Below are 16,206 nucleotides of genomic sequence, written 5' to 3' on the forward strand. Positions count from 1 at the left end.
ATCTGGGGCTCCATGCAAAATCTCACCTCGTGGGGTATCCTTGATCCTGAGGAAGGTGAGAGCTCAGCCGAAAACTACACGGGGGGAACTTGTTAATGATCTCAAGGCAGTTGGGACCACAGTCACCAAGAAAACCATTGGTAACACATTACGCAGGAATGGATTAAAATCCTGCAGTGCCCGCAGCGTCCCCCTGCTCAAGAAGGCACATGTACAGGCCCATCTGAAGTTTGCAAATGAACATCTGGATGATTCTGAGAGTGATTGGGAGAAGGTGCTGTGGTCAGATGAGACTAAAATTGAGCTCTTTGGCATTAACGCAACTCGCCGTATTTGGAGGAAGAGAAATGCTGCCTATGACCCAAAGATCACCGTCCCCACTGTCAAGCATGGAGGTGGAAACATTATGTTTTGGGGGTGTTTCTCTGCTAAGGGCACAGGACTACTTCACCGCATCAATGGGAGAATGGATGGAGCCATGTACCGTCAAATCCTGAGTGACAACCTCCTTCCCTCCACCAGGACATTAAAAATGGCTCGTGGCTGGGTCTTCCAGCACGACAATGACCCGAAACATACAGCCAAGGCAACAAAGGAGTGGCTCAAAAAGAAGCAAATTAAGGTCATGGAGTGGCCTAGCCAGTCTCCAGACCTTAATCCCATCGAAAACTTATAGAGAGAGCTGAAGATCCGAGTTGCCAAGCGACAGCCTCGAAATCTTAATGATTTACAGATGATCTGCAAAGAGGAGTGGGCCAAAATTCCATCTAACATGTGTGCAAACCTCATCATCAACTACAAAAAACATCTGACTGCTGTGCTTGCCAACAAGGGTTTTGCCACCAAGTATTAAGTCTTGTTTGCCAAAGGGATCAAATACTTATTTCTCTGTGCACAATGCAAATGAATATATATAATTTTGACAATGTGATTTTCTGTTTTTTTTAAAATATAATCTATCTCTCACTGGTAAAATTAACCTAGCCTAAAAATTCTATACTGTTCATGTCTTTGACAGTGGGCAAACTTACAAAATCAGCATGGGATCAAATACTTATTTCCTTCACTGTATATATATATATGAGTCAGCATATATAGCTATAGATAGGATTAGATGCAGCGACTTAGCAGACAGTATCACACATTATAGGATTGGATACAGTGGCCCAGCAGACTGTATCACACATGACAGGATTAGATATAGGGCCCAGTAGACTGTATCTCACTAATAGGATTAGATACAGTGGCTCAGCAGACAGTATCACACATGATAGGATTCGATATAGGGCCCAGCAGACCGTATCACACATTATAGGATTAGATACAGTGGCTCAGCAGACAGTATCCACATGATAGGATTAAATATGGGGCCCACCTTGCTGACATTGCAGCTTCAGTGCTGGACCTAGGCTTTCGTAGGTCCAGCACTGAAGCTGCAATGTATAAGTATAAGAATTATTTTCCATTTTTATGTTACTAATTATTTTTGTGTGTTTGTGCTTTTTTACAAGTTCGATTGTTGCACTACTTCAGATTCGAGGACTACTTCAAATGTCTTTTTTCAAACTTTATTACTTTAATGACTGCTTGCTGATTGACAACGCCCATTTCTAAGGCTGGTCTTAATGTTAGACATGAAGGGGCTAACACTAAACCCCATTATTACCCTGGTACCCACCACCACAAGGGGTACCGGGAAGAGACGGGTACGATCCAGTACCCGACCGTCTGTATTGACGCTGGTGCACTGGGGCGGCCGCAGGCTGGTATTATTAGGCTGGGAATTCCAAAAACAGTGGCCCTTCCCACCCTGGTAATACTAGCCTGCTGCTGTGTTGTATCTGACTGGTTATAAAAATGGGGGAACCCCACATCGTGCTGTCCAATTATTTATAAATAAAATGACGTGGGGTCCCCCCCATTTTTCATAACCAGCCAGATACAACGCAGCAGCAGCAGCCTAGCATTACCAGGGTGGGAAAGGCCACTGTTTTTGGCCTTTCCCAGCCTGATAATACCAGCCTGCAACCACCCCAGTGCCCGACCATCACTACAGATGGTCGGGTACTAGATCGTACCCGGCTCTTCCTGGCACCCCTAGTGTCGGTGGGTACTTGTGTAATAATGGGGGTTAGTGTTAGCCTTTCCACCTGCTAACACTAAGCCCCACCTTAGTAATGGACGCTGTCAATTAGTCAGCGGCCATTAGTAAGATGGTAGCGATACATTTTAAAAAAAATACAAAGACATAGAAAAAATAGATTTATTGAAATAAACACACAACCCTCATTAACCATTTTATTGAGAATAAAAAAAGCCGTCATCTAAGTAGTCCTCGAATTCGACGTAGTCCAATGACCGAATCTGTAAAAAATCACACAAAAAAAATTAATAAGGGCCTGTTAACATCACCGCTGCCCTTCCGTTGAGGGGTTCCATCGGGTTAACCCCTCAACAGAAAGGCAAACTGAAACTTCCGCTTCCGTTTCCCTCACCATTGATCTCAATGGTGAAGGAAACGTTGCTAAATGTTTCCGTTTATCACCGCTGTGGCAGTGTTCCGTTGTTTTCCATTATTGACGGCGCTATTGATTCCACCAAAACAACGGAACCCGTTCACAATGGTGACAAACGGAAACCATTACCAAAGTTTCCATCACCATTGAGATCATGTGCATGTGTGATACTGTTTGTTGGACCCTCTATCTAAGCCTAACACACGTTAAAGTGTACAGTCCCTAAACATTGATGGCCTATCCTCTGATACGGTTTGTTGGAACCTGTATCTAGGCCTAAGGTAGGCTTAGATCCAGGATCCAGCAGACAGTAATCTTATACAGAGTAAGATTACTGTCTCCTGGGGCCCTGTATCTAAGCCTACCACATGGTAGGTGTAAAAGGGGTTGACCAGTCCCTAAACATTGATGGCCTATCCTCAGGATAGGCCATCAATAGCTGATGGGTCAGGGTCCGACTCCCGTACCCCTGCCAATCAGCTGTTCTGAAGGGGGTGCAGCTCTCGTACAAGCACTGCTTCCCCTTCATTGTCCTTACTTGCTCACACTGTGAATCGCTGGCATGTCCGTGTCAGTGATTCAGTGTGAGAAAGTGACCGGAATGAAGGGGAAGTAGCGCTCATACGAGCTCTGCACCCCCTTTAAAACAGCTGATTGGCTGGGGTGTCGGACCCCGACCCTTCAGCTTCAGCAAGACAGTAATATTAAACTTATCCTCCTCTTCGGCCGCACCGGAGGTCCTGACTCCATCGAGTGTCGGGATGTTGTGCGCAGCGCATAGCGTTGTGACGTCATGCGCTGCGCACAGTGCTGTGATGTCAGAACCTCCGCTGCGCTCCGGAAGGAGGGAGCGTATGTACTGTCAGTTACTATAGTAACAGGGGCCCGTGTAGTTTATTACATAGGCCCTAGTTACTATAGTAACTTTTAATTGATGTGTTTTGCGGAGGGCTGCGAGCCCCCTGGCTTCGGGGCCCTGTTGCGATTGCAACCGCTGCGACCCCTATAGTTACACCTCTGTCCGGGAGGATGTGTCCCTGCACAGTGTGATACTGTCAGCGATGGTTGGAGACTCTCAGTATATAGGGACACAGCCCTTTGACAAGGGGAATCGTAACACCAATTTGTTAATGCTCACACAAAAAGGTAGTATTAACAATAGTTACAGCGCGGCAGGGCAGCGGTGGAGAAGGGGGGCCCAAGTTTGGGTAACAGCCCAGGGCCTATGGTCTACTTGATCCGCTGTTAAGTAGATGTACCCACCAGATAAATCTTGGGCACAAATATGACCATTCTACCAAATTGAACAATTTTTCTAGGTCCAGAGAGGCAAAGATCCAGGAACTACCTGACCAACCGTAGAGCTGTTAATAAATATTCTTCGTAGGTTAATATCAGTGGCCTTCCCTGGTATGAAACCAGATTGGTCTGGATGAATGACATGAGATATAACCCATTGCAAACAAATCACCTAGATTTTAGCTTAAGATTTTAACATCACAATTAAGGAGTGAGATAGGCCAGTAGGAGCCACAGTCTTGAGAAACTTTACGGGATTTGGGGATCAGATTTGGGGAGTGCGGAAAAATGCAAAGAAAAGTCAGGAGTCCAGCCGAGGTCAGGTCACAGGAAGCCAAATAGCAAGTCGCACAGGGGAGGCTGAAACAAGGGGAAGCACCAGGCAAGGAAACTCTAATTACAGACAAAGGCCAACTATCCCAGGCTGAACTAAATAAGGAGGGGGTGGGAGCTCAGGAAGATCAGCCAGGCTTTGATTGGCCTGACGATCCTGAGCTCCTATTGGCTGCAGACTGCCTCAGTCTGCCAGGACGGGCGACGCCCGAGCGAGTAACTCTCGATGTAGTGGAGATTGAGGGAGCCGCAGGCAGAGAGCACGTGACAATACTGTAAAAAACAAACACAGGCTGGGAGGGCAAAAACACTTAATTTTAAGAAGGCTAATTTTCCCAGGATGAGGGCTGCAATTCAGGATATAGACTGGGAAGAACTAATGTCAAATAATGGTACAAATGATAAATGGGAGATCTTAAAATCTACTTTGGGTAATTATAGTGCAAAATTTATTCCTATAGGCAACAAGTATAAATGACTAAAATTAAATCCCACATGGCTTACCCCTTCTGTAAAATGGGCAATATATGACAAAAAAAAGTGCATTTGAAAAATACAAATCTGAGGGTACAGCTGTAGCCTTTGTAAATTATAAAGAGCTTAATAAAATATGTGAATAAGGTAATAAAATCAGCAAAAATACAAAATGAAAGGCAGGTGGCCAAGAATAGTAAAACAAGTCCCCAAAAATTCTTCAAGTATATAAATGCAAAAAAGCCAAGGTCTGAACATGTGGGACCCCTAAATAGTGGTAATGGGGAGTTGATCGCAGGGGATCAAGAGAAGGCAGAGTTACTAAATGGGTTCTTTAGCTCTGTATATACAACAGGTAGAAAGAGCAGCTGACGTAGCTGGTGCCAGTGATGTTAATATATTAGTTGATATACTGAATTGGCTGAATATAGATATGGTCCAAGCTATATGAAATAAAATAAATGTACACAAGGCCCCGGGACCAGATGGGTTACACCCTAGATTTCTTAAAGAGCTTAGTTCAGTTATTTCTGTCCCCCTGTTCATATTATTTAGAGATTCTCTAGTGACTGGTATAGTGCCAATGGACTGGCGCAGGGTAAATGTGGTGCCTATTTTCAAAAAGGGCTCTAGGTCTTCCCTGGGTAATTATAGACCAGTAAGCTTAACATCCATCATGGGAAAAATGTTTGAGGGGCTATTGAGGGACTATATACAGGATTATGTGACAAAAAAATAGTATTACAAGTGACAGCCAGCACGGTTTTACTAAGGACAGAAGTTGTAAAACAAACCTGATTTCTTTTTATGAAGAGGTGAGCAGAAGCTTAGACAGAGGGGCCGCTGTGGATATAGTGTTTTTGGACTTTGCACAGGCATTTTACACTGTTCCTCAGACGTCTAATGGGTAAATTAAGGACTATAGGTTTAGAAAGTATAGTTTGTAATTGAATTGAAAATTAGCTCAAAGACCGTATCCAGAGCGTTGTGGTCAATGATTCCTATGCTGAATGGTCCCCGGTTATAAGTGGTGTACCCCAAGGTTCTGTACTGGGACCACTATTATTCAACTTATTTATTAATGATATAAAGGATGGAATTAATAGCCCTATTTATAATTTTGCAGATGACACCAAGTTATGTAATAATGTTCAGTCTATGGAAGTGAATTGCAAGTGGATTTAAACAAACTAAGTGTTTGGGCGACTTGGCAAATTAAGTTTAATGTAGATAAATGTAAAGTTATGCATCTTCTTACCAACAATCTGAATGCAACATATGTCCTAGGGGGAGCTACACTGGGGGAGTCACTTGTTGAGAAGGATCTGGGTGTACTTGTAGATCATAAAGTAAATAACAGCATGCAATGTCAATCAGCTGCTTCAAATGCCAGCAAGATATTGTTGTGTATTAAAATAGGAATGGACTCGCGGGAGAGGGATATAATATTACCACTTTACAAAGCATTAGTGAGGCCTCACCTAGAATATGCAGTTCAGTTCTGGACTCCAGCTCATAGAACGGATTCCCTGGAGTTGGAAAAAATTCAAAGAAGAGCAATGAAGCTGATAAGGGGCATGGAGAATCTAAGTTATGAGGAAAGATTAAAAAAATTAAACCTATTTAGCATTGAAAAAAGACGACTAAGGGGGGACATGATTAACTTATATAAATATATTAATGGCACATACAAAAAATATGGTAAAATCCTTTTCCATGTAAAACCCCTCAAAAAACAAGGGGGCACTCCCTCCAGTCTGGAGAGAAAAAAGGTTCAACCTGCAGAGCCTTCTTTACTGTGAGAACTGTGAATCTATGGAATAGTCTACTGCAGGAGCTGGTCACAGCAGGAACAGTAGATGGCTTTAAAAAAGGCTTAGATAATTTCCTAGAACAAAAAAATATTAGCTCCTATGTGTAGAAATGTTACCCGTCCCTTTTCCCATCCCTTGATTGAACTTGATGGACATGTGTATTTTTTCAACCATACTAACTATGTAACTATGTAACTGAAAACATTGATTAGGAAAATCAGAATCTTTTCAAAAGAGTGGAGACAGGAACTCCTCAATGGGACATGTCCCATAGTGCGAAACACACTTTCCATTTATAGTCTATCACAGCCCAGGGAGATGCAATACCACAGGTGTGAATGGATTAAATTCCATGTCGCTCTAACCAGGTAAAGACATCTTCTGACTTGTCTAGGAATATTGCAGAGCCATTGTGCACTAGTCTAAGTTTGGCAGGGTATACCATAGAATACAGATGTAGCTGTCTTTATCTTGACTTTTAATGCATTAAATAAACAATGGCTAGATCTCTTATCTTGACTTTTTCAATGACTTTTCAATTACTTTGTTGTGTGATATCACACTGCAGCAAGTTATCAGAATGAAGTTAAAGATGGCTACATCTGTAGATGATTTGTTTCTCCTTCCAAACATTTCTTGGCCTATGTAAATTGCTGCCTTTGCTTTTGGACCTCCAGAGAGCAATCTGGGATTGCTTCCGGAAAAGCGATGGGTCTGGTGCACAACATACACAAACGGAAACCATGGGCACCGGATCGTCACAATTGAAATCAATGGTGATGGAAATCAATGGTGATGGAAACGGAAACTTGTCTTTGATTTAAGCCAACTCTCTAGGAATGTAGCAGGCTATGCTGATAAAACATATACCTAAAGGACAAGATTCTGACACGTTTGGCCCATAGAAACCTCTAGGTATGTCACAAGATAGGTTTGGATTCTTTTTTTTGCAAATAAAATGTATCCTTCACACTGTTAGGAAAGTTTTATTTTAAATTTATGTATCGGAAAACTAAAGTGTGTATTGAGCTATACAAGTTTCTCTGCAAAGGTTTTTTTTTTTTTTTGCTGACAAGGTGTTTAATATGTTATCAAGTAGAGGGGGGTGGGCGTTGAATTCCTTTAGAGAGAGAAGTAAAGTATTTACATAAGTATCAACAAAGCTGTGTAAGAACTGGTTTGAACTAGGTTTATCCCATGTATAAAAGCCATGATTTCGCAAGCTAGCAGTAGACATTTTGTTATACTGTCTCCTTATCAATAAGAATAAAAGTTGCGCATCTCTATTCAGGTGACTTCTTGAATCTCTTTGATAAGTACATCAATTCTTCTAACAATTTGTTCTTCGAACCGGGAATCCAACATCTCCTGACCCCTCATCTACCCGAGGACTGCATACCATACCAATCTAAAGGCCTCCAGCTGAATTGCCATTAAACAGAGGCCAGTCTGATGGGACGGACGGGGTGGAGTGCAGGTTTCTAAAAGAACGTATAGAGAAGAATTGAGGATTTGAGTTTTCATCTGAATAAAGGTAATATCATATGTTTTTATTATTTTTTCATATTTAGATGTTATAAGGTTATGTGATAAAAACCTAACTTGGATCTTAGGTACTAAGACTGGGTCTTAATTATATTAAGCACAGGTCTTAATATAAAAACCTGGGAATAATGGTTCTCGAGGTTAGAAGTCCATGGCCTGGGTGAGAAGGCTACATGTAATAAATAACTCCGTGCAGCACGTAAAAGATAAAGTACTTGGAGATTTGGAGGATCTCCTATAGATTAAGGATTATAGAGTATTACGATTATTTGTTGTGTAAAGGTCAATATTGTGGTTAAAAGCATTGAATGATTGAGATATAAGGGGATCAGCTGTTTGTATTTGTAAGTGTCTGAATTGTGCTGTGTAAGGTAATGATGTGTATAGGTTTATGCTTCTATGAATGTATGATATGAAACATATATGAGACTCCTTGACTGTGAAGAATGAATGTATGAGGGTTAAATAAATAAAACCCTGTGTGTATAAGGGAGTCCGATTAGGTATGGTCCTAGGTAAAATTGTTACCAGGACATATTAGTAGAAAAAATACTGTTTAAAAACCCAGGAACATTAAGTATATGACGGATCAGCATAATACTTGTAAATATTAGTGTGAGTGTAATAGAAAAAATTAAGAAATGAAACTTTTTACTAATGTAATAACATGGAGAATGATGACGTGTCTTGTGGGAGAGCAGAAGTTATACTGATTCTATTGTGTGATTTACCAGACAGGGAGTCACAGGAATTCTATCTGTTCAACTAACCATTGAATATAATAAATTAACCTTTATCTTTACCGCATTATATTATATAGACATGTGCCAGTGGTATTGTACACTAGGTCTCTCTATCTCCTGGTGTGCATACGTCATATTGGCTATATAAACTGCTGTAATTAATAATTTGATGTCCAATCTCCATAGGAAGACTTTGGTTTATATTATAGATTGCAGAATATAAGTAATATTGTAAAATATGTAGAATTGTTATGCTAACTGTATGTTTGCTGTTTGAATGAACGGAAGTATATGGTATAGTCCCTCTGTGTTTTACAGACTTATCCACCAGAATGTGGGTCTAAGTTGAAACACTTTATTATAAACTCTGTGTGTGAAGTGGCGGGTAACCACTCCCGGCCGCAAATCTGGACCGTACTCTTCCACGTTGTGACTATTATTGCGCTTGTAGTCAGGAGTGATTTAGCGAGTTAACAATTAAGAAAAGTATGTTCTGCATCTTTTCTGTTGGGGTTATAAGCGTTTTTTACTATTAGAGTGATGCTCTTACAGCAATTATAACCCCACATGCTCCACCATTATATTGTATGTCACCTAACATGATGATGATGATGATCTACTAACCATGGTAAGTAGAATGTCAAAGCATAGAACAGGGGAATATATCCAGTTAGTGAGTTACAGAAAGTAAAAAAAGGTTTGATGACTGTTGGTTTCACTAATGTAGATTTCTCCAATGTGATTAAATCTAGGGGATTATAGAAAGCCTTGAACTTGTACTAAATTGTTGGAGTTGAAGAAACAAAGAGAACGGGAATAATAATAATAATAATAATAATAATAATAATAAAAAAATGTTGCCATTATATTCATCCTGCAGGCAACCTATGTGTTAAAGCTAGTCTAACAAAAATAGCTGAGATCAGAGAAAAGTAGCTACAAGAACAAGAGGTTAACAAAGATTCCTGGTGGAATAGTACTTTTCTTTCTTAAAATCCAGCTGATTGATTTAAGGGAATAGCAGGGTGGCTGATGAGTATACTTCAAACTGTGTTCCAAATTATTTTGTTTTGCATACTTGGCTATATAGGCTTTCATTTGTTAATATGGCTAATGAACTGAAGTATAAGGTTGTGTAAAAAGACTGTTTTGTTGTAGTTTTTAAGTACCGTATCTATAAGGTCTAAATAATTAAAGTTATCTGTTTACAGTCAGGTTTTAGCGTTATAATTATAGCAGAGATTTAGTTTCCTTACAGCATTTTGGCTCGCTGAACGTTATTAGTTCTAAAAGAAAAGGGAAGAAAAGGTGGGGGCTTAGGGCAGCAGCTGAAAGCAGTGTATGAGTATGTTAGAAGGAATGTAAAATGCTGCTCTCTCTCTCTCTCTCTCTCTCTCTCTATCTCTCTCTCTCTTGAAATATTTAACAAGCATGGTCTGCATAAATGATAGATTGCTAAGTTATCAGGTAATAAACGGATAACTCCCATTGTGTCTCCCTATAATATTAGTTTTTTCTCTATCCTTCTGTCCCTGGGTTGTTACTAATATTTTGCTTTACACCCAGAGGCAAACAGTATGTTTGGATGGCACTTCCCCAGGGTGCAGCAAATTCCCCCGATATTGTCATCCGTTCAATGAAAGAGCTGTTGGATAAGTGGTCCCCCAAACACTCCACCACTTGTCTATTACAATATGTTGATGATTTGTGTTGTATCTCTGTTGACATATGTGCTTAGGAAACGGTCTCATTATTGTTGTAATTTTCCCATATAGGTTTACTGCTATCCAAGACCACCCAGTCCCACACAACCATCACCCCTTCCAGCGACTGCAGGTGGACTACATACAGCTACCCGAGGTAGGTGTATATGAATATGTCCTCGTATGTACTTATGTTTTAAAACTGGCCTGAGGCATGGCCAGTAACCAAAGCCACAGCTATAAACACTGCTAAGGAAATACTCAGTGAAGTAGTATGCCGATATAGGGTCCATGAAGTAATTGAGAGTGACAGAGGAACCCACTTCACAGGAGAAGTACTAGGGCATATACTTACTAGCCTCAGTAACACACCGGCATTTCACACACCATATTACCCAAGAAGGTAAACAACTAGATGGAGGAAGAAAGTCAGCAATACTCCAAGCACCGAAACCTCTGACAAAAAGACAAATTATGTCCTTTTTGGGTATGATCAACTTCTGCAGAAGTTGGATAGCCAATTATGCTGCTATTACAGGACCATTGATGTGTTTGATTTATGAGGAACCCCTTGCAGCCCAGGATTCCAGCCCAGGACTGCATTGAATGGACTCCTGAAGCTGAGGAGGCATTTTTTTCCCCGATAAAACAGGTTTTTGTAGGATCTTCAGTGCTTGGACTACCTGATTATATATACTCTTTAGTCAAACTGTAGATTGTAAATATGGATACATGATTTCAGTGCTAACACAGGAGTATGGAGGAAAGGATAGACCTATAGCTTACTACTCATCAGAACTTGGTCCAGTAGCTAGAGCCTTACCTCCCCGTATTCAATCAGTTGTAGCCACCGCAGAAGCTATAAGAGCTTTCACCACATTAGTGTTATTTATGATAGAAAGATGTACGACTTTAAATTCTTCGACCTTCATGCCTACTGCTGAGGATGGTGAACCACATGATTGCCTATCCTCCATAGCAGAAAGAGTGGAACCAAGATCAGATCTTAAAGATATTCCACTACCAAATAGTGATCTCATACTGTTTGTAGATGGATCTTGTAAGAATAAATACATCCTACCCAGCAACTTATTCAGATATGCAGTCATATTGAGCCATGGGACAAGCCATGTCTCAACAGGTGGAATGGTAGAAATAATATCTAAAGTGTTCACGGCATATGGCTTTACTAACTACTCTAAAAATTTTGTTTAACCTGTTCAACATGCACCAAACATAATCTGCAGGGGAATGTAAGACCAAAGAGAGGACAGTTCCCAAGTCCACAATATCCATTCTAACATATTTTGTATAGATTTCATTGAATTTTAGCTTCCTAAGATATTAGGTATATGTATAGGGGTGTTAATTTGAATCTCAGAGTAGGTAAGAAAAAATTTGGTTTGAGAGACTTGTCAGATAAACTATATGATATTTGAGATTATTTCTGTGAGTAGGAGATGTTACAGGTAATCAGCGCAGATCAAGGTACAAATCCTGCTGAAAAGAGTAACAACAAGTGTGACATAAAATGTACCCAGTAACTACATATTTCTATGTGCCCTGTCCAGAGGGACAGAGAAGTTTTTCTTATATATAGGTGTTTGTTTGCTTGATGTACAGGACTGGTCAATGAACTGATGGGACCCAAACCTGAGGGGTGATAGCATTATTTTATTAGTTGAGACCCTATTGTCTGAGGTTTATAATTATAATGTGTGTAAACATGCCTCGGTATTGTGAATAACAACTTGAGGTATCTTATGTGGAGTTATTCGGTGAAGGTCACTGGTTGTTGCCACTCATAAGTAAGAAGTACATGGCAGCAATGATAGCCCGGAGGTTATGTGACCTGGGTGTCTTTAGGTTTGAGAAAGATGCTGCCCACGACCTGTTATATCTGCAGGGGTAAAAGTCCCATTAAGACAGTAAGTGACAGTGTGACACAATTATGACCAATATGTACCGTGGTTGGACAAGTTTGGATTATTGCCAATGTTAGTAGGTTTAGCAGTAAAGAATGCTCATAATATAGAGAAAGTGGCCGACAGATTGGTCACGGTTACAGATTATGTGTTTGATGTTTTAAATGCTGCCTAAGGGGGCATTTGCCAAGTAGTTGGCCCAGCCTGTTGCCACTGTATAGACCTTTTTGGCATTATGCAGGACAAGTATGACCGTAGAGCAAGCTAAGAAAATATAGTTCGTAAAGGGGATAAGCCCTCTTTTAAGTACCAGGCTTGGGTATAAAATATCTTCAAATAAACAAAAGGTGGTAAATGTGAAAGTTATTAAAATAATGTTTACATGAATTCATTTTGTGCAGCAGCTGTCTTGTCTGGAGACCCCATCTTCTTTTTATGTAGTGAATAAGAAAGACATTGTTCCTTTAAGACAAGTAAATTAATGCTGATTTCGTATGTTATTAAAGTTAGTTATCTTTGACCTTGGTTCTCATGCGAAACTCAAAGGGAAGAAATATTGCTTAGTGATTATTGATACATTAACCAATTGGGTAGAGGTATTCTCCACAGCAAGCCCAGATGCTATCATAGTCGTTAAAGCATTGGTAAAGGAGATAATACCTAGGTTTGGGAAACCTGAGAAAGTATACAGCGACAATGGGATACTAAAAAAGAAACTCAAGAAAACAATGGAAGAGACTGGCAAGAATTGGGTATATTGTTTACCATTAGTAGTCCTAAATATGCATGTGACCCCTACAGAATCAGGTTTGACACCTTTTGAAATTCTGTATAATGGACCATTTGTAATACCACATTTAAAACCATTCTCTAGGATAGATGAGGAATCTGATTTTACACTTGCTGAATAGATGGCAAAAATGTTAACCAGCAAGGAAGTTCCTATCTCTAATTGTATTCCAGGTGTACCTGTACCTGAACCTGTGAAGTCAGGAAATTGGATCCTGATCAAAGTTATAAAAAGAAGAAACTGATATCATCCTCATTGGGAAGGACCATATCAGGTTCTGCTTACCACACCTAGGCCATAAAGATAGTTGAATGTACCTCTTGGATACACTTATCACACTGTAACGTAGTTAGGGAATTGCCACTATCCTCCTAGGCTATAAAAGACTGATTACAAAGGGTGGTCATTTGTTAGAAGTGACTGGTCTCAAACTTCAGCGAAGAAAACATCCAGAGCCTGGGGGAGAGACAGGGCAAAATGTTCTAAGTTATTCTAGGTATCCTATGGGGGTCCAAGGTGTGTCAACCTAAGGTATGGGATCCCTGGGAAACAGGGTCAGGGGAAAGGATTCCCTAAAGACTTAGATTTGGAGGGGTTAAATATTTTAATTTCACTGAAGGTGAGATGGCAATATAATGAAAACAAGAGATGGGATCCCGCAGATAACATTAATTCAGGAAATCCAGGTCAATGGAAATGGAATGTGGTTAGCATTAACTTTAGTGAAGGACAAACAGCCACATTGTTGGTAGACTTTTGTGACCTGCTCAGAACTGGAAACAATGAATGGTTAAAATGTAATCTAAATAGGAGGAGAATCAGCCAAGTTAACAAGGTCAGGCAAATACATCTATGCTATACAAACACATATAAAGCTAGGATGTGCAGTCATGGACTTTGGCTGTATGGATTACGGCTATGCCTGACTATCGATATTATGCCAGTAATCTCTCTTTAAAAGAAAGGTTAATTATTATTAAGAAACCTACCTCTCCCTGTACAAATTACACCAAATGTAACCAGCCATTTTTGATAGGAGCTGATGTTTTAGGCACTGACCCTATAGGGCATTTTTTTCATTGAAGTTAAGGAAAAGGATTGAAAGTCCTTTAGCCCCAAAGATAAACCTACCCTCTATAGTTTATCTGGCCAACTTCACTTATGAAGATAAATTGGCATTAGAAACAGGTTACAGTGATACAAATGAATGATTAGCCTGGATGGGATACACTGCAATCTCAAATAAAAGAACTAACTGTATCACTTGTGCAAAAACTTAGCTACATCTGGCTACTATACCTTTCAGGCTATCAGATAAGGAGAACCCACAAAGTCTGCAATGCATGTTATCGTTATATAATGCATCATATAATCCAAGTGATAAATTATGTAAAACACACTCTTTATTGTACCCACCTGTGGGGAAAGATTAAATCCCTCCCTTAGTAGTTGCTTACCCAGGCAACTACACCTGCTGTCTGAGGAATGGGCAAAGGTAAGAAAGTAGGGAACCTCACTGAAGAGTTTTGTGAAACCACCATAGATATTGGTACCGATAATGGTAATTACTCCTCTAATTGGTTTACCAACCAGACAAGGGCAAGGACTGATCTCTGATGGCTATGTGGAGACAGGAAGCTGAGACCTAGGCTACTGGCCAAGTGGCAGGGAAGCTGTGCTCTGCTTCAGCTTCTGATGCCATTCCACTTGTTTTCAGCCCCTGAGTTTCAGAGAATGAGAAAATAGTCCTGGAGACTATCTGAATCGCTATAAGCGGTCTATCCCTGGAGGTTCCTTTGACCATAGAATATACATGGATGAAATAGGAGTACCCCGAGGGGGGCCAAACGAGTTTAAGGCCCGAAATCAGATTGCATCAGGTTTCGAGTCTGTATTTTTCTGTTGGTCTACGATAAATAAGAATGTTGACTAGATTAATTATATTTATTACAATCAACAGAGAGTTGTTAATTATACCATAGATGCAATAAAGGGCATTGCAGATCAGTTGGGACTTATATCTTTAATGACATGGCAAAATAGAATGACCCTGGATATGTTACTAGCAGAAAAAGGGGGTGTCTGCAAAATGTTTGTATCTTCTGTTGTAAATTCACTGTATAAATTGATATAAATGTAATTGTGCTCCCACTATATGAGAAAATTAGAAGGTTCACTGAAGTGACAACTGAGTAAAATATACCTTTTATTAGTAACTCGTTTTAAAAACAGGGGTAATACACCACTGTGAAATAAGCCCCACCGTGTAAATTAAAAAATGTATTAAACAAGAAACACTGAGTCATTGTGATAAATATATCTCAGTGTTTGTAACAATATTTTACTGGAAACAGCATTTGTCCTGGGCACAGCAATAGTACAATCCCCAAAAAGCACCAGTGTCCATGAAACAATCACCGGATCTCCTAGCGCTGAGTGTAACACAATGCTACTGTCCCCTATGCAAACATTCCATGTACAATGAAAGACCCAACGCGTTTCAGATACTCATCCTCAGGGGTCCGTATCTTGGTCACTCTGGCCTCATCACCAGCGATAATAATATTCAACAGCAGATATTCTGCTGTGCGTCACGGGAAGATGCTCGTATCGATGTCAACGGCATACTTCATTGCAGGCGCTGGGTTACTATAAGCACCAAACTCCACCCCTCGTACTTGGCGGCGCTACATGAACTGACCAATCACGGCACCCTCTCGATTCGTGACACCTGCCCATGTGACCCCCCGCCGTCAGCTGACAGCCAGGGGTCATCATCGACCGCATCATACCGAACGCGCAGGCGCAGTGGAAGCCAAGGACGTACCGCCCGGACTGCCAAGTTAGAGGAAGGTAAGAGCAAAACGATAATTGATTTGAAAGTATATCTTGCGGGACAGTTACCCACCGCAAGTGGACTACCTCAAGAAACAACTCTTTAGTTTATAAACACATATTGGGTGGACGAAATTGTGGAGTCCCTCCCACTTGGAAATTCTGACAAGAGATCTCTTTATTTGTTGCCTGGCCAATGTGGCCATATCAAACAAAGTGCACTATGCAA

This window comes from Rhinoderma darwinii, chromosome 10, assembly GCF_050947455.1.
Source record: "Rhinoderma darwinii isolate aRhiDar2 chromosome 10, aRhiDar2.hap1, whole genome shotgun sequence".
NCBI lineage: Eukaryota > Metazoa > Chordata > Amphibia > Anura > Rhinodermatidae > Rhinoderma > Rhinoderma darwinii.